Source organism: Otolemur garnettii, unplaced genomic scaffold (assembly GCF_000181295.1).
Source record: "Otolemur garnettii isolate 467f Iridium unplaced genomic scaffold, OtoGar3 scaffold00167, whole genome shotgun sequence".
Taxonomy (NCBI): Eukaryota; Metazoa; Chordata; class Mammalia; order Primates; family Galagidae; genus Otolemur; species Otolemur garnettii.
Window position 1 is genome coordinate 910,022 of NW_003852562.1, and position 24,836 is coordinate 934,857.

General features: G+C 34.4%; 1 protein-coding gene and 1 non-coding gene across 2 annotated transcripts in view; both read right to left on the reverse strand.

The window, feature by feature from the left end:
• Window positions 1-24,836, reverse strand: part of NBEA (neurobeachin) — a 719,303-nt gene that overhangs the window by 174,386 nt on the left and 520,081 nt on the right. The gene's annotated exons all lie outside the window — the stretch shown is intronic.
• LOC111728551 lies at window positions 7,533-7,639 on the reverse strand. The gene has a single exon (XR_002775809.1). It is a non-coding gene; the product is annotated as a U6 spliceosomal RNA (small nuclear RNA).

The window sequence follows — 24,836 nt, forward strand, 5'->3', positions numbered from 1 at the left end:
ATGGAATGTTTCAACCCAGGGAGGACTTTCTTTAGAAGACAGATGTTACAGTTTAAGTATTTAACCCACACATAAATAGGAAACCATCCTTATAAGCAAGTAATTCTTTGTGTCCAGCAAAACATCTACTAAGCATCTCAAAGATATATCCTTTATGAAATTTTATTTATATGAACTTTAAGGAACAGAGATTTTTTACGAAGCAAAAAGTATTAAGGATTCCATTGTTATAATCATTTAATAGCTTTGCTTGTATGATACCAAATGTGTTTGGGAAAAAGTGCAAAAAATACACAACACATTCAAGGTAAAAAATAATATCAAGTTGTACAAAGAAAGTTTAGTAAGCAGTAAACATATTCATTACTAGTGGATTTGATTATAAATAGACCTCTGAAAATATTTGGTAGAAAATTAATGGAAAAACATATAAATATATAAATATTTAGCTATATATATTAGAAAAGATAATAAGTAGAGTTCAGATTTCTCATTTTGCCTATCATTAAAAGAGATAATATACCATAACTTCCTCATTTCTATTACTTCAGAGCACTATCTAAATTGATGAATCACGGTTATAAAACAGAGAAATCAAGTTGCTGCACCCAGATTTATGCAGATATTCCTGGTGTGCAAAATTAACATCTTATAGGTAAACCAGACAAGCTAGATGCTAGCACTTTGAGGATATCAATTAATGCAGCATGAACGTAATTCCAACACTGAAAAACCATTCTGCTGTGGAAATGTTTTAGAGTCTTTTAAATTGATATTTAAAATTATAGCATTTTTCTATAATCATCAACTAATTGCCTGTTTACAAAGGTGTGTGCATATGCCTCCAGTTTGCCTACCTGAAATGTTAATGGTTAATTACAAAAATATGAATTATATATAGGGAATGACATTATTCTGACAGCTAATACTTCTTTCTGTTACAAGAATGATTATTATTTTAACAGAATGTTAAAATAAAACAACATTCTATATGTGTACATATTTTTATATTGCTACATGATAAAATCTAGAATGAATATATGATCTCTAATATGAAAAGCGAATTGTCTGGAAGGGCATGGCAAAGTCTTAACTGTTCTATATAGAGAAATGAGAATAGAAAGACTGCTTCTATGTTCTGCATTTGAAATTTTAAAAAGGTATTTCAAAAATAAACATTTAAAAAGCAAAGGAAATTTTAAAGAGAACACTAATTTGTGCCTGTCTTTATACTGGCTCATCAACATTGGGGGATTCTTGGGCTGGTGTATGCAACTTTTTATTCCCAGCAGCCATCATGTCTGGGTTTTGGATGCTCTCATGAAGAGCATGTGACTTAGACAACAGAGCAACAGAATCTTACAGTGAAGTAAAGAATTTTGTATTACCCAAGGAAGGCAGGCAGAAGAAGGACTTTGAGGTGTTCGGGAGGAGAGAAAGACAGGCATATTTGCAGCTAACTTGAGTACAGATGACATCACCATGACTACCCCCCTTCCCATGAAGTCCTCTAATTTATGTCTTAATTGCAACATCCTTGGAGGTGACAGTTCCAACAAGTGACACTTTTGTCATCTTTGTTTTTAATCTCAAGAATGGTATGTGTCCTTAGGAGAATAAATGATCTGCTGTAGTAATCTCATTCAGAGGTTCCCCATCACTTTGGCAGTATGACTGTGATGACTAAAAAGGAAATCTGCCCTTATTTCTACCACCAGCTTCCCCCAAATCCAACCATAGTCTTCACATTGTGCAGACTCCTCACTTACATGTGTTGCAGTGGACACTCTTTGTAGATTAAAAAAAAAAACAAAAAACCAAAAAAAACAACTAGACTGGGAAACTTCATTTTTGGAAAGTGACCCAGAGTGTCATTGAAGTGAATTATAACTAGTCATGATGATTGTTGTCACTGTTGCTGTTGAGCTGGAATGACTGAGACATTGCACATAGCAGCCCAGGATGGTGGAATTAAAAGGGCTTCATCACAGTGCTTCTGTAGGTAGGAGGGGCATATATTTATAATTTTTACTTTCACAGGGTAAATTTAAAACTGAATCATTAACAAATGACCTTTTCCAACAATTCAGAGGACACAGAAATTGTAAAATATAGCATTTTTACTTAAGTGCCTTTTTTCTTTCTAATCCTACTCCCTAATCTATTTTTCGTATTAAACAAACAGAACCGTAAGTAGTTTTAGGGGGAGTTGACATATTAGCTACACACGTTCTGTGTGAGAACATGCTTATATACATTGAATCCATCCAACTACTTTGCAGTTTTGTTTTTTATTTTTTATTTTATTTTATTTTTTTGCCGGGGCTGGATTTGAACCTGCCACCTCTGGTATATGGGGCCGGTGCCCTACTCCTTTGAGTCATAGGCGCCACCCTCATCCAACTACTTTGTTGAAATAATTGCTGTGGATTGGAACTGCTGGGGCAAAGTATGCAAAATTTCTAAATTTTAAGTAAACTTCCCATAACTGGAGTAAATTTTCCCAGTGTTTAAATGTTTTTTACTTCCTAAAATTCTGCATCACTGATAATATGCTACAAAGAAATTGCTTTCTCACTCCTTAAAGTTAAGCTAGATCATCTTCATATATTAGTCATTTGTATTTCTCTGCTCCTTTTATTTTCATTTCCCTTGTATTAGTCTCTTTGTTACTGACTTCTAAGAGTTCATTTATGATTAAGGATGTTAACACTGTATCAAGCATTACAAATGAAACATCTTTTTCTTGTTTATTTTACATTTCTTGAATGTGCACAGGTTATGCATTATAATGAAATCACGTTTTGTTTTTCTAAATAATAAAAGTATCAATTAGTTTCCTGGAAAAACACTACGATAAGCAAACTTCTAGGGTATGAAAGAGTATGCCTAAATTACTCCTATGGCATAATTTATATTCTGGGGGCATATAGCAAGTAGAATAAATTTTCTTACTAAAATCTTTTTTGAAAACTCTCTCAAGTCATAAAAACATTTACTTAATGTAGAGAAATATAGAACTTAAGACCATGTGACAAAACAAATGTATAATTTTCAGTCCTTTCTGTGTATACACAAAATTGTACATAGTATCAGCACTTGCTCAATTTCCCCCACATAAGTTTCTTTAGTCTCTGAGTGGATCTTTAAGTGGCAATGTTCACAACTTATGAGATAACTTACTGGAGGTATCCTTGGGCACCCAAATATCTGAATTACTTTAACATCCCAAATATCTGAATTAGCTATTTGAGTATTTCAGTTTATATGACTAGAACATGACTTAGGAGAAATAGTGGCTCTATGACTCTCCAGAATTTCAGGCAATTAAGGCATGGTTTGATAAAGTTAAGAAAAAGTTCCAAACTATAAGGAAGTTGCAGAAGCTTTTAGTTAGAAGACCGTTACATTTGTTGGGGTGGTGGTGGATTATTTTGTTGAGAAAGACATGAGATGGGTAAGCCGGTTCTAAGTTCTAACCCCAAACTTCTCCTGTTACTAAGACTTCTCCTTCACTTTTTGAGAACAGATACTTTACAGGAATTATATTCTTTATAATTTTGTAGCTTTCTGGAAATGGAACTTTCTCTAAACCATATTATAAATTATTGCTTGACTTTCTTACATGGAGATTTTAAAAATACATTTTAAAAGACACGATATATAAAAGTATAGCTGGTGCAATGGTGTACACATGTAGCCCCAGCTACTCTGGAGGATGAAGTGGGAGGATCTCTTGAGCCCAGAAGTTTATACCCCACCCAGGGAACACAGCAAGACCCCACAAAAAGAAAGCAGAGAGAGAGAGAGAGAGAGAGAGAGAGAGATTTTGAGAGAGATACTGAGAGAGAAGGAGGGGGGAGAGGGGAGGGAGAGAAGGGGAAAGGAGAGGAGAGAAAGTTAGGAAGGAAGAAAGAACAATATTGCCTCATTCTTACTGAAAAGTACTATTAGAATATTCATCCTTATTTTGTGTTTTAACTTCCATCCACTGGCCTTGCTTGTGTTGTTAGGAAGAGCACATATAAATATACTTGTTATAAATGACCAGCTTTTTAGAGGTAACTATTACATGCTACCCCGTTCCTATCTCTGCTATCCAAATGAGTCTCTGTAATAGGCTAAACTGGTCTCAGTTCTTTCAAGTCATATAACATGGTTTCTCTATCATTTATGAATCTTGCCTATTATTCAAAGTATTTGCTAATTCTTCTGTCACCTGTACACTGATCTTCAATTTCATTATGTTGGAGAAAATCTTTGTATTATTTCAATCCTTTTTAATTGATTAAGGCTTGTTTTATGACCTGGCTTATTGTTTGTCCTGGAAAATGTTTCATGTGCTCTAAGAGTTCTGTTGGGGTGAGTGTTCATTCTACAGTTGTATATTAGGTCTGGCTACTTTATGGTGCTATTTGGGTTTTCTAGATACAGAGGGTGCCCAATTTATGAAGGCTTGACTTACAATATATATTCATTATGCTCCTTAACTTATGATGAGTTTACATTTTGATAAACTCATCAGAAGTAAGTTGATAGCATGTTTTTGATTTAATAATATTTTCAACTCATGAAGGGTTTGTCTGAGTGTAACCCTATAATAAATCAAGGACCATCTGAAATTCTTCATCTTCTGTCTTGTTATTCTTCTCATTATTGGAAGTGGGCTATTGAGATCTCCAATTATTATTGAAGAACTGAACATTTCTCCTTTCAATTCTGCCAGTTTTTGCTTTATGTTTGTTGAACTTTGTTTTTAGGTGAACCTACATTTATAATTTATAATTTATACATTTATAATTATCTTCCTATAGATTAGTCTTTTTACCATTATAAAATGTCCCTCTTTATAGCTCGTAACTTTTTTTTACTGTAAAAGTCTCTTTTGTCTGATATTAGTGTAGTCACTCTCTTTTATGGTTTGTTTATATAGCATATCAATTTTTAAATTCTTTTAAACTTATCTGTATCTTTGAACCGGAACTGGGTAAAACCACTTAGTTAAAAGGATATGTATATGGACAGCATATAGTTAGATCTAATTGTTTTAGTCTGAAAGTCTCTGGGTTTTAGTTAGAATGTTTGATCCATTCCCATTTAATTTTATTATTGATGTGGCTGGATTTACATGTGCCATTTTTAATTTTGATAGCTTTCATGTCTTTTTCATTCATCCCTACTACTTCTTTTGCATTAAGTGAGTATTTTATAATATAACACAGTAATTCCTTTAATGATTTTTAGACTATTGATATTTAATTATTTTTTGAGGTCATTCTAGGGATTATAACATTTTAATTTATCAGAATACAAATATACTTCTAAAAGTATAGAACTTACCCCCCAGGCAATTGAAGCAACACCAAAAATACATTACTGGGGTCTGATCAAACTAAAAATCTTCTGCACAGCCAAGAACACAGTATGTAGAGCAAGCAGAAAGCCCTTCAGAATGGGAGAAGATATTTGCAGGTTATGTCTCTGACAAAGGTTTAATAACCAGAATCCACAGAGAACTCAATTGTATTAGCAAGAAAAGAACAAGTGATCCCATCCCAGGGTGGGCAAGGGACTTGAAGAGAAACTTCTCTGAAAAAGGCAAGTGCACGGCTTACAGACATATGAAAAAGTGCTCATCATTGTTAATCATCAGAGAAATGCAAATCAAAACTACTTTGAAATACCATCTAACTCCAGTAAGATTAGCCCACATCACCAAATCCCGGAACCATAGATGTTGGTATAGATGTGGAGAAAAGGGAACCCTTCTGCACTGCTGGTGGGAATGCAAACTAATATGTTCCTTTTGAAAAGATGTTTGGAGATCATTTAGGGATCTAAAAATAGACCTGCCATTTGATCCTGCAATTCCTTTATTAGGTATATATCCAGAAGACCAAAAATCACATTACAACAAAGATATCTGTATCAGAATGTTTACTGCAGCCCAATTCATAATTGCTAAGTCATGGAAGAAGCCCAAGTGCCCATCGACCGATGAATGGATTAATAAATTGTGGTAAATGTACACCATGGAATATTGTGCAGCCTTAAAGACAGATGGAGACTTTACCTCTTTTATGTTTACATGGATGGAGCTGGAACATATTGTGCTTAGCAAAGTATCTCAAGAATGGAAGAAAAAGTATCTAATGTACTCAGCCCTACTATGAAACCAATTTATCGGCACCCACACTTCCATATGAATGCTATAACCCAACTACAGCCCAAGATGAAGTGGAAAGAGAAGGGGCAGGGGAAGGGAGTGGGGAGAATGGGTGGAGGGAGGGGTAATTGGTGGGACCACACCTATGGTGCATTTTACAAGGGTACATGTTAAATCTACTAAGTGTAGAATATAAATGTCTTAACACAATAACTAAGAAAATACGGTGAAGCCTTTGTTAACCAGTTTGATGAAAGTATTTCAAATTGTATATAAATTAGCACATTGTACACCCCATAATTGCATTAATGTACACAGCTATGATTTAATAAAAAAAAAAAGAAATAAAAATAAAGATCTTATTTGCTTACTCAGAGGATTCCAGGCAGTTTTCCTCAAGTCTTCATTACATCTTTGTTAAACAATGCCAAATGAGTACAGAATTTCTTAATATTTTCCCCAATCTAGCCTTTTGACACATTTCAATTTCTCTTTCCATAATGATTGGTTCTTCAATCAATTCTGCAAGTCCTGTTAATACCCTGAAGTCATGAATTCATTTAAAGTGATTAATTACTTTCCTACTATTTTTTTTCTTTTTGAGACAGAGTCTTGCTCTACTGTTCTAGTTGAAGTGGACTGGACTCATCACAACTCACTGCAACCTTAAACTCTTGGGCTCAAGCGATCTTCCTGCCTCAGCTTCCCAAGTAGCTGGGACTACAGGCATGTGTTACAATGCCCTACTAATTTTTCTATTTTTGTAGAGATGAGGTCTCATTCTTGCTCAGGCTGGTCTTGAACTCCTGGAAACATGATTTCTTCCCCCACCTGAGTTTCCCAGAGTGCTAAGATTACAGGCATGAGCCACTATGCCTAGCCACTTTCTTATTATTTTCTTATCACTTTTTTTTTTTTTTTTGCAGTTTTTGGCTGGGGCTGGGTTTGAACCTGCTGCCTCCAGCTTATGGGGCGGGTGCCCTACTCCTTGAGCCACAGGCACTGCCCCACTGTTTGTTTTTACTGTTAATGATATTCATTATATTTTTATTACATTTATAAAAAGAAAAAAATAAAGAGTTCTGGTTTTAAATATTTAATAACTAAAGCTTTAAATTATAAGAAATCCACAAAATTATAAAACAATAATTTATTTTGAAAAGATTCATTATAAGGGTCCTTTGAAGAATAAACTCAAAAATATATTTAAATATAATTTAAATCATAAAAATATGGTACTGCTAACTTTTCAGAAACGTGTATCCTGTATGCAATGAAATATACCTTTAAAGGAAAAACTGCTGGTATTTTATATGGGCCTCGCTGTTACATAATAGAGGGGACTGAATGATTTTATTTATTTTTTTAAAATATGGAACGCTTCATGAATTTGCGTGTCATCTTTGCGCAGGGGCCATGCTAATCTTCTCTGTATCGTTCCAATTTTAATATATGTGCTGCCGAAGCCAGCACAAGAACTGAATGATTTTTGAAGAGGATGGGTAGAAGAGGCTTTCAAAGTCATCTGTTCCAGTACTCTCAGCATACAGGGGAGGAAACTGAGCTCCTTAATAAAGTGTATATAGTTTATTCACAAAGAGCAAGCCACAGATTCCAAAGCTTTCTGACTTCCAGGCAAGGGCTCTCTCTTCTCACACTACTGTGAAACTAAAGGAAATACGTGACAAGCACTTAACAGAAAAGCAATTTTTGCAGTTTTGCATATCTCCTTAAATACAATGGGTCTGACCCACTCTTACCAATACCTTGACAGACACTTTAGTACTACTGGAAACAGGTATATGTACCAAGTTCATTAACCACTGGGCTAACTTCTTAAAAAATACTTTCATATTTAGTGCCAGGGTCTTCTAAAAGGGCAGCCTATGAGTTCTCTGGCTTCAGGAGTAAATTTAAATAAACTCTAGTATCACTAGCTGTTGATGATAAACTGTCAATTTGATATAAAAATATCAAATATTTCAGAAGTGTTAAAAGCACTGGGCTACAAATGATTTTGTCAAGCTATCTTTTGGCTTCCAATATCCCTGTAACCACTCTTAGGCTAGGGTGACCAGATTTCAACATTGGTAAAACGGGACAACATGGGGGGGGGGCGGAGTGAGGGGGCAGGGCAGGGCCTGACAATGTAGACTCTGATAAGCAGTTCTCAATAATCACTTCTTAACAATTATTTGTTATTATTACAGTTTAACATTATAAAATTAACAAAAATAATATAAAACTCATATCCTGGAGAAATAGCCACATGGCAGCCGAAAACCATATATTCCCTTCCTGTTCTCCCTCCCGATCGTGCATTCTTTCCAAAAATCAGGACTTTTTTAAAACACTGCGGGATGCAGGACAAATTGTTAAAAAGCGGGACTGTCCTGCCAAAAGCGGGACGTCTGGTCACCCTATCTTAGGCCCATTTGTTCCCTTTCGTGCAGGTTCTGGTGACTCAGGGCTGTTTTCTTCTCCATTCACTTAAGATCATGCATCCTGTTCTTTGTGGTCCTTCTTTGCTTCTCCACCCAAAATCTTATAAGCACTTTTAAAGCATTTTGTAATCATACAGGCTCTGCTCTGCACCTAAATCTTAAAATCCCTTGACTTTGAATTCCAGCAGCCTATGCTTATCTATGTCCATATTCTGCTTCACATCCTCTTGGCTTCCTATGTTCAAGCTCCCATATTCACTCATCTATTCAGGAAATTTACTCCATCTTCTCTTTACTCTTAACCATGACTTAGCTCTTCACTTTAATTTTAATCTCTCTTCCTATGGCTTCTTTCCCTATCCCCTAAATATCTTCAAATATCTACTAAAAATTACCCTGCATTACTCCCTAATAGCCACACCATCTCTTGGATTTCCTTTATATCTACTTTTCTTAAATGTGTATTAATCTTACTTTTTTCTTCCTATTTATTCTTCAATTTCATTGTCATCTGCTTCCATCTTTATAATTCTGCTAATATGGATATGGAGAGACAAATATCTTTTCTTGTTATTTGAACTCTATGTTGGTCCTGAACTTGTCCACTAACTTTTTATTACAACTCTCCTGTGTTCAGCTTTTAGGAAAGTCTAATCTGTTAGTTTTCCTCCCTCTATAACTATCTCCTTCTCATTAACCCCTCTTACATTCTTCTGCTGATGTTCCCTACCTTAATGTTCTTGTACTTTTCCTCATCCAATGTGGCCTCTTGCATCTTTCAAGTACTTCCATGCTTTGAACTACAGAAAATACTATGATAAACTCTAGATATTTCTCCTAAGCTTTAAAGTCATATATTTAGCTGCTTTCTTGACTCTCCCCAACTGAATAATCCTTAGATTAGTGGTTAACATTGAACTGACCATCTTCTCAGAGAACCTGTTCATGCTCCAATATTGCTATATCTCAGTGGGTAGAGACAGTCAGAAATGTGAGAATCACCTTATTGTACCCAAATATTCTTTATGATTTCTCTTCCTTTTTCATGTAGTTGCCTTTCAGGTGGAAACTCTGAACTCTGCACTCCTCTATTATTGGGCACAATGCTTTAGAACAGAAGAATAGAAAGAGGAAAAAATATGCTTAATAAATGTTTGCTAATAGTACCAAATATAATCATCCTTCAGGTTTTTCATACAGTAAGGTTTGTAAGTTTGTATTCAGATGCTCCTCCTTCATGAGCCCTGTATGTGCTCCTTTTCCAATCAGCCCACTGGGTTGTGACTGGGTACTCAGTTGTCTGCATCTCCCATGGGCCTGAAAGCTCTATGAAGGCAAGGATGGTTTCACTAGGGCATAGTGGAAAGCACAGGAGATGCTCAATAAATACCTGATGAGTGAATGACTTAAAATGTTTTTGCCTGGATCCCCTACAAGGAATTTCAAAGGAACATTTTTCCACATTCCTGAGCTAACATTTAGAAAATATTGCAACTGAACTTTCTTCATTTCATTCAACACAGACACAACTAGAGAAAATGCAAGCCCATGGAGGTCCATGTTTGTGCTGATGGACAATGTCCATTTGCTGCCAGCCAGAAGCCAGATGATGATGACTTTCAAACACTCTTTACATGTAAGTAATGTTGGAGATTTCATAACTTATGAACATTAGTGCACTGAAAATGTTTATATCAAATATCTCTAAATTTCCTTGAATGAAAACACACATGAATTGTGTTGATAGTACACAGAGAAGAATCTATCTAATGATAAAAGAAGATTCTATGCCACTTGTGGCCATAGAAGGCAGGGAAGAGACCCAAAATTGCTTCATTGTATGCTTTATGACAGTAAGATAACACTGACAGCCTGAGGTGGCTCTGTAGAATTTTCACATACTTACCAAATTTTGAATAAGAATCATTAGTAAAGAAGAAGAAGTCAACCAGTTTACACAATGGGCTTGATATGTTATATTATTATATTACTCTTGGGTGAAATATAATGTATGCTAGTTTGTCAAATTTATTTTGTAGTGAGTCTACAAAAGAAATGGCTACCATGACCACTATTGTCAGTTTTTATTATGATTACTAAACCTGCTCTAATCTTCCTCCTACATCTTAAATACCTTAAATATTAAGACAAGTTTTATCACTTAACAACTAGGTATAGATCATCTACTGTCACCTGGATCTATCTGGGGACAGAAGACATTTACAAATTTAAGTAACTTTTCTTTTTTTTTGGCACTTATCTACACTGTACCAACAGTAGAGAAGCCAAGTAATATTAAGATTACAGAGAAGGAAAAACCATTCAAATTAAGAAGATCAAAGACAAGACAAATTTAATTTTAAAGAAAGACGACAATTCTGGTAAGTGAAGAGTAAAAAGAAAGGCAGGGAAAGAAACACTAAGAATTGCAATTGAAAAATAATTTAATCCATGGTAGCAAATGCAAGGATGGATGTTAAGAAGTTAATATTGGGACATTATGCTGTGGCCAGATAGTGAAGTGCCTGAACACGAGAGGAGGCCTTTTATCCTTCTTCCATTGCTCTCCCCCTTTCTCCTTCCACCTTCATTTTCCTTTCTCCCTTCCAAATTGGGAATTGATCTTAGGTTTCTGAACAGGGAGTAGTATGATTGAAGAGGCCCGTGATAAAGTCAATCCAGCAGCTTTCTCTATAATGGACTTGAGAAATAAAAGACAAAAATAGGAAGCTACAGTCTAGTAGAGATGATAAAGACCTGACCTACAGTGTGTGGCAGGATGTAAAGGTTACATGCCAAATTTACTAGAAAAGAATGAGAATTTACAGTTTGGTGATTCATAGATCATAGGGAGAACAGAGAAAGACTGAAGGGTGAAAGAGGAATCAATAATGACTAAGATGCCAAGTCTTTAGAATTGATAACATGACTCAAGTCAATAAAAAAGGGGGGGGGGAATGAACAAGGTTCAATGGTCTTCAAGGAAAGCTTTTGCCTTCTACTTGAGATGAAGGAGGTCCAACAACATAAAGAGGATGGGGCATCAACTTGGAAAATGTCCACCAGGCAAGAGAAAATGTGTGATGAAGAATTAATAGGTCAAGAATTGGGAGTAAAAATCTGGGACAGATCCACACAGAGATGATAATTCAAACTACAAACATAAAATGATAGCATACTTATTTTTAGGGGGTTAGAGAGTTAATAGAGAAAGGAGTTGCATTAATGGTAAAAAATCACCGAGGTAGGAAGGTGCCTATGGCTCAAAGGAGTAGGGCGCCGGCCCCATATGCTGGAGGAGGTGGGTTCAAACCCAGCCCTGGCCAAAAACCACACACACACAAAAAAATCATTGCAGTAAAGGTCGAAAAAGCAGAGGAGATCAACAATGACAAGAGGCCATCAGATTTGCCATTTAAGAGGTTAAAAGCATTAATACAAAGAATACTAGGTCTAACAGCTCAATGTGAAAGAAACAAATAATCTGATAAAAATGGACAAAAGGTAAAACACTTAGAGAACTAAAAATTGACTTGCCATTTGATCCTACAATTCCATTATTAGGTATATACCCAGAAGATCAAAAATCACATTACAATAAAGATATTTGTATCAGAATGTTTATTGCAGCCCAATTCATAATTGTCAGGTCATGGAACCCATTGATCCATGAATGGATCAATAAACTGTGGTATATGTATACCATGGAATACTATGCAGCCCTAAAGAAAATGGAGACTTTACCTCCTTCATGTTTACATGGATGGAACTGGAAAATGTTCTTCTTAGCAAAGTATCACAGGAATAGAAGAAAAAGTATCCAATGTACATAGCCCTTTTCTGAAACTAATTTATAGCTCTCAAATGAAAGATACAACTTAGTTCTAGCCTAAGAATATGGGGAGGGGGTGGGGAAGGGGAGGGGAAAACGGTGGCAGGGTGGTGGGAGGGTGACTGGAAAGATCACCTATATGGTCTGTCTAACAAGGGTACAAGTGAACTTTTCTAGAACTAGAGTATAAATATTTTGACACAATGACTAAGCAAATGACATGAAGTCTATGTTAACCAGCTTGATGAAAGTATTTCAAATTGTATATGAAAACACTACACTGTACCCCAGGTTTGCATTAATGTATACAGCTATCATTTAATAAAAAAAGATTATTAAACTGTTAATCACTAAAAAAAAAATGAACAAAAGATTTGAACAGATATTTCTAAAAGGAAGACATACAAAAGACCATCAAATAGTTTAAAAATGCTCCAAATCACTAATCATCAGAGAAATGCAACTCTAAACCACAATGAAAAGTCATTTCACCCAAGTTAAAATGGCTTTTATCCAAAAGACAGGGAACAATGAATGCTGGTCAGGATATGTAATAAAGGGAACCTCCTACACTGGTGTTTGGGATATAAATTAGCACAGCCATTGTGGAGAACTGTTTAGAGGCTACTCAAAAAACTGAAAATAGAAATACCACATGATCCAGTCATTCTACTTCGAGGTATCTATTAAAAACAAAAGAAATCAGGATATTGAAAAGATATCTGCATGTCCAGGTTTATTGCAGAACTGTTCACAATAGCAAAGATATAACATCAACCTAAGTGTCCACTGGTGGATGAATGAATAAAGAAAATGTGGTATATATACATAAGGAATACTATTCACCCATAAAAAACAATAAAACTTTGTCATTTACAGCAAGATACATGGACCTGGACGACATTATGTCAAATGAAATAAGCCAGGTACAAAAAGTCAAATAGTGCATGTTCTCACTCATATGTGAAAGCTAAAAAAAAAAAAAAAAAAAAAGCATAGAGATAAGAGACCAAAGTTAATTGTTATCAGAAGCAGAGAAAGTTAGTGGGGAGGGTGGGATAGAGAAGGGATGTATAATGGGTCAAACAGTCTAGTTGGATAGAAGGAATAAGATCTAGTGTTTGGCAGCACAATGGGTAACTATAGTTGGTAATTTATTGTATATTTCAACATACTTAAAAGCGTGGAATTAGAATGTTCCTGATACAAAGAAATGATAAATGCTTGAGATGAGGGCTAACCCAAGAATCCTGATGTGATCATTATACACTGCATGCTTAGTATTGAAATATCAAATGTACCCCATAAATAAACATAATATTTAGTATAATTAGTTATCTCCCTTCATCCTTTATTATTTTCCTACCTTCCCACTCTTCTTTTTTTTATTCTTTACTTCTTTCTTTTCTTTATTTAAGCTAATAAAGCTTAAATTAATATAATGCTTTAAATTAAATTTCAATAATTTAATTAATTATATAATTAATTAAATTAAATTATAATTAAATAATTTAAATTAAATTAATAGAATACTGTTAATATAATACTTTATTTGAGTATTCATTATAAGCCAGGCACTGTTTTAGATTCTGGAAATACAGGAATAAAGATGCAAAATTCTTGCCCTCATTAAGATCTCATACTAAAAAGGAGAAGTAAAGACCAATTTCACTAATGAATATAGATGCAAAATTTCTCAATAAAATCCCCCCAGCAATAAAAAAAAATCTCCTATGTAAATCTGTAGAGAGATGTATTAAACACAGTAAGTAAAGACAGTCATAAATGGTAAGGTAAGAAAAGAAGGCAAAGAAGGGGGACAGAGAGTCCAGGTGGGGATGTACTGCAATTTTAGACAGGGCAAACACCTGTCGGGGTGAGGGGACAAGTCATGTAGACATTGGTAGTACACACAGAGGAACCAGGAAATGAACTGGCTCTGTAGAAAGTGGGTGTCAATGTGCTCCATAAAGAGGTAGCAACAGTATTCTCCCACTGGAGATGAGGTCAGAGGGTAAGGGGGAGAAAGAGAATGGGAAGTTACTGATTGTGAGGTTATTAGGTCATTTTAACAACTTTGACTTTTACTGTGAGATGGGAAGCCATTAGGTAATTTTTTTTTTTTTCCTAATAGATCCTCTGGGTCTCAGTAGTATCAATAAGAGATGCTGGTGGCTTGCAAAGATGGAAGCTGTAAAGTTGGTGAGAGGTGTCAGATTCTGGAGCATTTGCCGATGCTCTGGATATGCAGTATGAATACAAGAGAGGAGTCAAAGATGACAGCCAAGTTGTTGACCTGAGCAATTAAAAAAAAAAAGCTGCCATTTACTGAGGTACAGATGGCTACTGAAGGACCCGGCCTGGTGAAGAACAGGTGCTTAAGTGGGATGTATGTGAGATGATGCGGAGAAGACTGCTGGGTACATGAACCTGGAGTTGAGGGGAGGGGTCATGGCTGGAGACAGAAATTGAGAGTAATCAATGTATATACAGATTACCAGATGGAAAATCGTTCATTCATTCAAGCACTGAGTACCTATAGCATGCTATCAAAGTAACCAGCAAAATTAACTAAATCTTTCACTGAGAAAGACAGAACAGATAATATTCATTTAATTATTTATTCAACAAATACACAGTCACCTAAAGACTGTGTTAGGTAAGTTCAGAGGTCTAGAGACAAAAAACTAGGTTTGAATCCTAGCTCTGCTAGTTAGCGCTGATGGTATTGGGTAATACAAGCTAAAGAAACTTCTAAACTTATTAACTTTTTTATGTTGTTTATTTATTTGGAAAAACATATGCTCATGTATAGGTAAAATCAATATTCATAAAATGTTCATATTACCCAAAGCTATTTTCTAAGTCAATGCCATCCCCATCAACATATCATATTTCACAGACTGAGAAAAAAAATTCTATACGTCATTTCATTTTTTTTAAATCCCCCCCCCACCCCTTGTATTAGCTCATCTACTGCCTTCATATCAGAATTGAGTACATTGAATCCTTGCTTCTCCATTCTTATGATGCTTTACTAAGAAGAATGTGTTCCACCTCCATCCAGGTTAATACAAAAGATGTAAATTCTCCACCTTTTTAATGGCTGAACAGTATTCCATGGTATACATATACCCACAGCTTGTTCAACCATTCCTGAGTTGGTGAGCATTTGGGCTACTTCCACATTTTGGCAATCGTAAGAACAATACTATTTATCACAGCTCAATTTATTCATTCATTTTTAACTTCTGCAATGACTCTATGATGTGGCTACTATTCTCCTTATTTTACAGATTGAAACAAAACTAGACAAGTGAATGTTAACTAAGAAAGTGGACTATGGAGTCTGGGGCCAGATGGAGCAGGTGAAAATCTCAATTCTGCCACTGCCTGGCTTTGTCAACCTGGAGGAGTTACTTGACTTCTCTGCGTCAACGTTTCTTACCGATTAAATGAGAGCAGCAGTGCTGTTGAGAGGAGGAAGGTCTGTGCAACAATGTGGATCAACATTTAGCACAGTATCTAGCATATAATAAGAACTCAATATTTTCTAATTTTACCAATTCATTATTTGTCTTGTTCTAAGATGTAACAATTTTTAAAGTAACAATGACCTCCCAACCTGAGCATGAGTGAGACCCCCTCCCTAAAGATAGCTGGGTGTTGTGGTGGGCTCCTGTAGTCCCAACTACTGGGGAGGCTGAGTCAAGAGAATCATTTGAGCCCAAGAGTTTGAGGTTGCTGTGAACTGCAGCTACACTGAGTGAGACCCTGTCTCAAAAACAAAGAAACAAAAAACAATGACCTGCAACATTTTTTTTTATCAAGGTGCTAAAACATGTTATTTGAATGTTTACCTGACTTTCAAGAAGAGGGTAAAATATGGGAAATAGTATGAGGTTCAGACTAGAAATTATCTAAGGCAGTATTAAGCATCTTGTAATAAGAATAAGGATTCTCTAACTGTTTCCTTAGTTAATACTTAGTTGAGCTGGTGATCTACACTAATATAGTTATTCAGTGCATCTAATAAAGTGGTCCTTGACTTTATGGTTTTTATTATCTGGGTTCTAAAACATGGTTAAGTATTAGATACTGAGATCAACAGATAAAAATAACACTTCTTAACAATCAATTTTGCTATAGTTTTTAGACAACAGAAAACCAAATAGGACAAAGGCCATAAAAACTACCTACCCAAAGAGACTTTAGTATCTTATTTATTGAGTGTAAGGCTTTAATAAAGTTATAACTTTCTTTTGTTGGCATTTATGTCTGTCCTCACTCTAGTATGTCCTCATTCTAGTATGCCCTCAGTAAGCTGCCAGATCTTAACCTGAACAACAAAAGTGCCACTTATTGAAACAGTTATAACTGGAAAGGAAAGCAAGATGATGGGATTTAGAGTGTTACAGGCCACTGAGTTACTGTGTACCTGGTGAGGACATGTAGAGAACGTCATTCTCAACCAGCAGGACTGTAAAGCTCTGTTAATCAAACAGCTTTGAAACGTGAAAGCTATTCATAAATATTTTTTAAAATCTTCAGACTTCCTTGGGAATCCTAATTCAGAAATAGGAATCTTCCATTAATAATTTTCAATTATTTTACTTGTGGGTTTTACTTCCCAGTGGTATAATTTTTAAGAAACTCTTTTGCTGGATGTTTTCTATCCCATTATCTACTCAGGTGCCATAAACATTTTGAGACACATTTCTCAGCTTTTCAGATACCTATTTTTAATGTTCATCAAATAAACATTTTAAAAATGTAGCTTTATCAACACAATGCTAGGAAGAAAAATAAGCAGCATAGATTATGATTTGAAGAATTTTTAGGAATCAGACAAGAAGAGCATGAGAATAAATCACTTAGAGAATTAGCTGTGTTCTAGGCTTCATTAGTTCTAATTATTCCCCAAATATGCTCAGCAGAATGCACTTGGGTCAGCTGGGACTCACACACAATAGAGCAGGCAACTTATAAACTCCTCAAAGCACAGAAAGAGTTCATAAAACAACGGCTCGTGCATTCAGATTCATGTGATAATACTTCTTATTGCGTAAGCCACCAGATGAAACAGATGGGGCAGCTCTTCACTTAAGAATGTTTCTTTTGTAAACACACTGGACTCCTCTATTTTCCATTCAAGACACAAACTGCAAGAAAACCAAATTTGAGGCAGGCTGTCTTTGTGTTTTATTGCCTAGATGTCATAGCAGTAGTAAGTGAGGCAGTAATGAAATATCCTCGCAGAGAAGGAAAAAATTTAGTAAATGAAGACATGTGCCTACACTTAAAGAGATTTGAGGCTTTAAAGTAAATAACACAAAAGTTAATACATGTGTTTCTTGAATCCATTCATAGCTACATAAAGAAATTTATATTGCATTTTATTAATTATTTAATACTGGTTACCTTTTACTACTTAATCCTCAGTGTCTTTTCCTAATAGTGTATTCATTTCCTAATGGAAGCCTCCTTGCTCTACATTTACAGAGCGCTCTCAGAAACCGAACATTGAGCTTTAGACATTGCATCTGAAGAAAATAATATAGTGCAGAATTAGTCTTGTTAAGAGACTACCTCAGCTTAATAAAAATGTTTCACGTTGACTTCAACTTTTGATTCTTATTCAAAATAACAACACATTACTTGTTATTATAGGTCAAATAATGGAAAAAATACCTAAAAATATCAATATATAATGAGTTGGATAAATACAAGAGTCATGTACTTAGGACTGCAGTAACGTGTTTAAACAAGTAAGATACTTGTTGGCACACAGCATTTGTCAACAGGGTTACAGAGGTACCCCAAAGCTAACATGACTGTGTTTCATTTAACAAAGGCCTCTCTACTCTATATTCACGAATCTGTTCTTGGAGTAATGAATTCTAGGCATCATACTTGAAAACCGGGTCTAGAACAGTGAAGTGACTTAAAATATGTTACAGGTGAAAGGCTGGAGTATATGTTCAATTTGATATCTCAAATACTGAATTTACAGAGCATTATTTCTGTTAAAGAGAAAAAACTACAGAAGGAAAGGAAAAATAGGGAGCAAAAGGTGAAAGTTTCAAGGGGAAAGATTTGGGTTCCATAATAGGAATAGTTATGTAACAATCCAATTAGAACTGTTTGTAAGTACACTAGCTATTTAAGTAGGCAGTAAGTTCTCATCATTGAGGAAGCGATGGGAGGGCTCCTTGTATTCTTCTCCAGAGTTTTTCCTCCTGTGATACGAAGTGTCTGATTTATGAGACAAAATTAGTTTCTTCTCTCTGATACTAAGTGCCTGATACATTTCAATAAAATATTCACTGTAAGATTTATTTAATCTTTATATGCAATGAAATACAACTTGTTAAGCATTAGTACTAGTTAGTAATTATAAGTAGAATCCTATAATTAAAATACAGTCTTTATAACATAATCACATGTATCACAGAACAAAAAATGTACTACTTATATTGTAGTATCTATGCCAAAGAAGAATAAAAACCACTAGCACTCACACAGCTTTCTTGGAAATGACTACATTTAATTTCATGAGAAAAGGAAGTTTTCAGCCTATCTTGAACTGAAAGATACACAATATTGTGGCTTGTACAGCTCATTGATATGACAAAGTAAAACTACTCTATGGGTAAACCTTTAATAGACAAGTATATAGATACTTTTACAGTAATTGTTTCTCTTCATCATTTTTATTAAAGTAAATTTTATTAATCTTAACAGGTTTTAAAACAAAGTGGTTCTTTACATGAATTAGTCCAATCTGATATTCAGTTAATAGTTATGTATCTTTCCTAAATGTTTCTCCCTATGTGATAGGGAGATAGATCAATACATTATACTCATAAATTAAAACTTGAAAAGTATCTCAATATTTACTTAATGAAAAGCATCCTGTAAAGAATCTGTTTTTTCAAATTCATTAATCATTTTCTCTATGTAAAGCTACTTTGGGTTTCTCTATGTAAGGCTTCTTTAGGCTTCTTTAGAGAGTAACACTTATTTATATGCTAGTAGCAAATGCTGTAATGTATGTGGCATACCTGGGTATAAACAAGACACACACACACACACACATCTCTGAAATATACAACTTAGATAGATATCGTAGTGCTAAGAACAGGCAGTCACATCAGTCTCTGAAATTATTTCTGTGACCTTTGGTAAGACACTTTACCTTTCTAAATCTCAGTCTCTTCATTTGTAAGTGGGAGCTACTATTAGTGGTGAAGATTAAATGAGATTAAATACTCATTAAGTATTGGCCCCCCATTCCTTATGACTTATCTCTATCAACTCACAGAATTATTATATCATAAGTGTCTAATGAATGTGTATCAGTCTTTTGTGAATGGAAAAGAATGTTACAATTGTAAAGCATTATCCCATTTAATGTGTAATTTGTTCCACTTCATTATATTATGGTTAAAGTTGTCCATTATTGTTTTGAATAAGCAATATGGGCATATGTATCATAATATGATACATCTCTATAGACAAATTAATGATTTATTTATTTATTTATTTTGAGATATAGCCTCAAGCTGTTGCCCTGGGTAGAGTGCCATGGCATCACAGCTCACAGCAAACTCCAACTCCACCTGGGTAAGAGTGATTCTCTTGCCTCTGCCTCCCAAGTAGCTGGGACTACAGTGCCTGGTTATTTTTTGGTTGCCGTTGTCATTGTTGTTTAGCAGGCCAGGGCTGGATTCGAACCCACCAGCTCTGATGTATGTGGCTGGCGCCTTAGCCGCTTGAGCTACAGGCACCAAGCCCAAGTTAATAATTTAAAACAAAAGCTCAAGTTTGGAAATACTTAGAGGAAATAATCATTAATGACAATTATTATGTAAATCCTATTGGAATAATCTACCAAATTTTAGAGCAATGATATAATCATTTGGAATAGGCTAGGCCTGTGCAAGCTATGGGAGAACCAGGACTTCTACCATACAGGTGAAGAGAAGGAAAGGACTTACTTTCCCTCAAAATTTCACCAGCCTAGTTTTTGGCTTAAACAATTATTCTCAATTATTCATTACGTAGTTTATAAGCAGAGTTCAAATACATACTCTTGAGTGGCTGTGAAGTGTATCTTTCCTACAGTTTCTTATTTGAGGGTATTGCAGTATTCAAGGGTAAAACATTGTAAATCATACAAATGTTGAAATAAAAAAGTGTTATTTGATATTGTTCTAATTTTTCTTTTTAAAGATACAGATATTGAAACTATCACAGCTGATCATTTCATTCTGACATGAGTTTAAAAGGTTAAGTTACACTCTGAAGAAAGGTAATCTGGTTGCCTTTCACAGCAGCCTGCAAGCTCTGCAATCTGCATAGAGAGGGGCATTTGTCATCATTAGCTGAGCTGTGACAGCTGGCACCCAGGGTGTCCCAGAATCAAGAAGTGGCACAGATACTCTTGGTTTAGGTTGCCATTAAGTATAGTAGGTTTCGTGAAGATCAAGTATATTTTATGAAAAGCTTTGTGATGTAAGTAACAGCAGTGAACATATTTGAATTTTCCAGAACATGGATAATACAATGATAGCACATAATTAGCAGGTTGCCTCTAGACAACAAGATGCTACATCACACCATGAATAAACATCTCCTGCCTGCCACTTAGAGAGGTAGAATTAGAATTGTTTTCAGCAACCGAACAGCTCCAGAGAAGTGTTGTTTTTTTCCCCAGAGCTGAGAAGGAGTGATCAATTAGTATATTTTCAAGGAAATAGGTTAAAGGTGAAGATAAGAGTTCTCAGACATATTTTAATTTTGGTAATTTGGTTGTAAATAATACATAACTTCCCAGGAATAAGCTCAATGGCACACAACCAATAAAGCACCCAACTTTTTGAGAACATAAATATGAAAATTAAAATTTTTCACACAGATGCAGTCTTCCAACTGGCTGAAGTGTATGTAATTGGTAGTAAGTATTTAAAAATATTCCCTAGGAAAAGTTTAAAATCATAACCTTTTTATCAAACAAGTGCTACTAGCTATGGGTCTGAAATAGTCCTGGTTAATAAGAGAATTTTTAAACCTTAAAATTTTACAAATGTTTATATGTTGTTAATGCACAACTATGTAAATCAAAGGAAAGTTTAAATTAAGAAATAGGTTGATCAGACCTTTGAAAATTTAGAATGCTGCCATCTCTCCAAAGTCATCAATGTTTCTAAATGTAATCAATAACACTAGGTTTTATATTATTATGTAAACTAGTTTTCCACAAATAAAACTAATTTTTGTGTTAATGTAAAATCTATGCAAATACATGCAGTCATTTATCAGGAGCGCTGACAAGCATTCCATATTGGAGGGGGAAATGAAACTGCCTCAAGAATAGAGGCAATTAATTATTTCTGTATTTTTTCTTCTTCTGTCTTGAGGCACAAAAGTTATCCATCCAGTTAAAACAGCAAATGAAATAAAGAGATTTTTTTTTTATTTAAACACATATGGCTTTTGCCTGCAATACTGATCACCACAAGGTCTACAGATGCCCGTGGCTAAATTGTACACTGGCAGACGTACACAGGGGAAAACTGTGCTAATGCAGCGTGGAGAGCAAAACAAATGAAGAACGGAATTTGCTAGTAAAAAAACAAAAGCAAAAAATCCAAAATACCCCACTTCTCCCCCTGATGAATTATACATTTTGTGTATCAAAAAATTCAACCTTGTTCTACTGCAAAAAAGTAGAAAATGATTTTAAGTTAGTGAAGGTGTTTTTATGTATATGCATACACGTTAATGTTGATGAATATTTAAGCAATATCTTTTTCTTTCTCTGGACAGAATAGCTAGCAGTAAACTTCTCAATTTCACAATTAAAAGTTTATGACATTCAAAACTGCCATAGTATATGTGATTGAATACCTACTGCTGGATTTTCCAGTCCTTATTTCTTAAATCCACTTAGGTGTAATACCGCTCAGGTATTATCGCAAAATGTTAAGGGTTATTATGGAACAACCTTGCAAATGTTATATTACTTCCTGGTGGCATCAAGAATCCAATATTTAGTAGTTGTTTCCTTTTAACAGGTTAACAGAAAAGATGTGTAGAGGCCGATTCAATCTTTTACTATCTTAAACACTGGGATTGTGTTGTGCGTGAGTGTGTGTGTGTACACAGCCTGCACGCATGGCTATTTTGTAAACCATAAACAGAGTATATTTCCTAAAGATGGTTTAAGATTGTTAAGAAAGCAATAACTTCTTCCTTAATGGGCCTGTAAGCATGCATAACATTAAAATTTCTATTGTAATTGCCAAATAAAAACATAAAACAGAAAACATTTAAATAATTTGTATATCTTAGGGGAAGAAGTAAAAGACTAGTTGTATTATTCCAAGTTGTAAAAAGGCAAAATACTTGAAAGAACATCTTTATCAATGAAAATGTCTGCACTCCTAAAATTGAATAATACTTTGTTTAGAGCAAGCGTCCTCAAACTACAGTCCACGGGCCACATGTGGCCCGCCTAGGACATTTATCCGGCCCGCTGGGTGTTTTTGCCACCGCTACCTGTCCTGCTTAGCAGCCGACTCATCCCGGGGCCTGCAGTCTGGCCCTCCAACGGTCTGAGGGACAGTGAACTGGCCCCCTGTTTAAAGTTTGGGGACCCCTGGTTAGGGTATTTGGAACCATCTATATTTAAATGACAACATATTTTTATACAAAATTAGGACTAAAAGTATATATTCCAAGAATGTACATATATTAATTAATATTAGCTCTAATAAATTCCTTAGCTTCATCTCTACCACTTAAAGGGAGGATTAATTTGCTGAAAATATAAAATATATATAAATATGGAGAAATATAAGAAATATAGAGATTTCTTTCTCTAGTGCCATAGTAACATTACAAATATGCTTCAAATGCTAATTTATATATAGACCCCCGGTTCCTCATTACACATTTTGACGTACAAACTGTAAACTACATTTATAATTCTAATATATATATACATTGATGTTGGCGCAACATGAACTAGCAGTTCCTTTGAAAAATGATTTTTTATGAAGTATTAATAAGTCACATATATTAAAATTAAACTTTTAAGGCAGAAAATTATAAACATGTTATTGTTTATATAACTGAAATATTATTTTAGACTTTGCCTCCGCATCAGTGCTTTCTTATTAAAACTTGTCTTAAATTGGAAGCATGATAAAATAATAACTTGTAGGGGTCATAAATAATGGTGTTTAGCATCTAAAGAGCTTTAGATGTACAACTACAACATCCAAGTTTTAGCTATACAAATTAAAAAAAAAATAGGGACATGAGGAAAACCTTCTGCAAAAGTAATGTTCTGTATCTGTAGTAGAGGTTACGTGATTGTACACATTTGTCAGAATTTATTGAATGGAATATTTATTTGGAAAATCATAGAATGGAATAGTAGGGTATGCAAATTATACATCAATAAACTTAACTTTTAAAAAGTAGATCTTGCATAAAAATAAAGCAATACTTTTTATTTCACTAGATTCCCAATTTTCCATTAGAAACACTGTTATCTTACAAAATAGACTATTATACTTCTAATCTACATAAAATGGATGAGAATACATAGATTCAAAAGTATTTATTCATTAGTACTATTTTTGACACGATATTTTAGATAGATCATTATGCGAAAAATTGTGTTTTCAAGATACCAAAATGTATGATTAGAATAGTGAAAATAATTATTTGTAACCAGAAATGAAATATTATATAGGTGTTCTATTCTCAGATAATATTTATAATCTTTATACTTATCTGTAAAGATATAGAGGAAATTCCAGTTTATAAATAAATTTCTTCTTTTTTCTATAAACAATTTATTTTATTGCATTTAATCTACATGATGAGGTAATTGTTTTCTACTTGATATAATTATCTTTTTAAATTATTACTCCAGTTATTGATCATTAAAAAAAAATAAATCCTAGTTTAGAAGAATTAGTTTATTCATTAACAAATAAGATCTAAAACTATAAATTAGAAATAGGAAAGGTTATTTTAGACAAGCAATCACTGGAAGTTGATTATCTCCATACCATATTCTAGTCTCAAGGTCATGTTGAATATTTTCAGTGGCTTAATCACACACAGTATGAAACAGTAATGAGAGTAATGCAGTCCTGGATGAGTCACTACAGATAGACAGATTAACAGACACTAATCAAATCTGATTCCACTGTTTTCTCTAAGAGCAATAAAAATGTAGTATTTTAAGAATGCTAAGAAAGTAGTCATATATGCAAATGTTTATAAATTCATATTACTTATGAGTTAAGGAATACCCGGTATACACGCCATGCACAGAAGGATCACACAAGTCCATTTATTCTGTTTGAATATT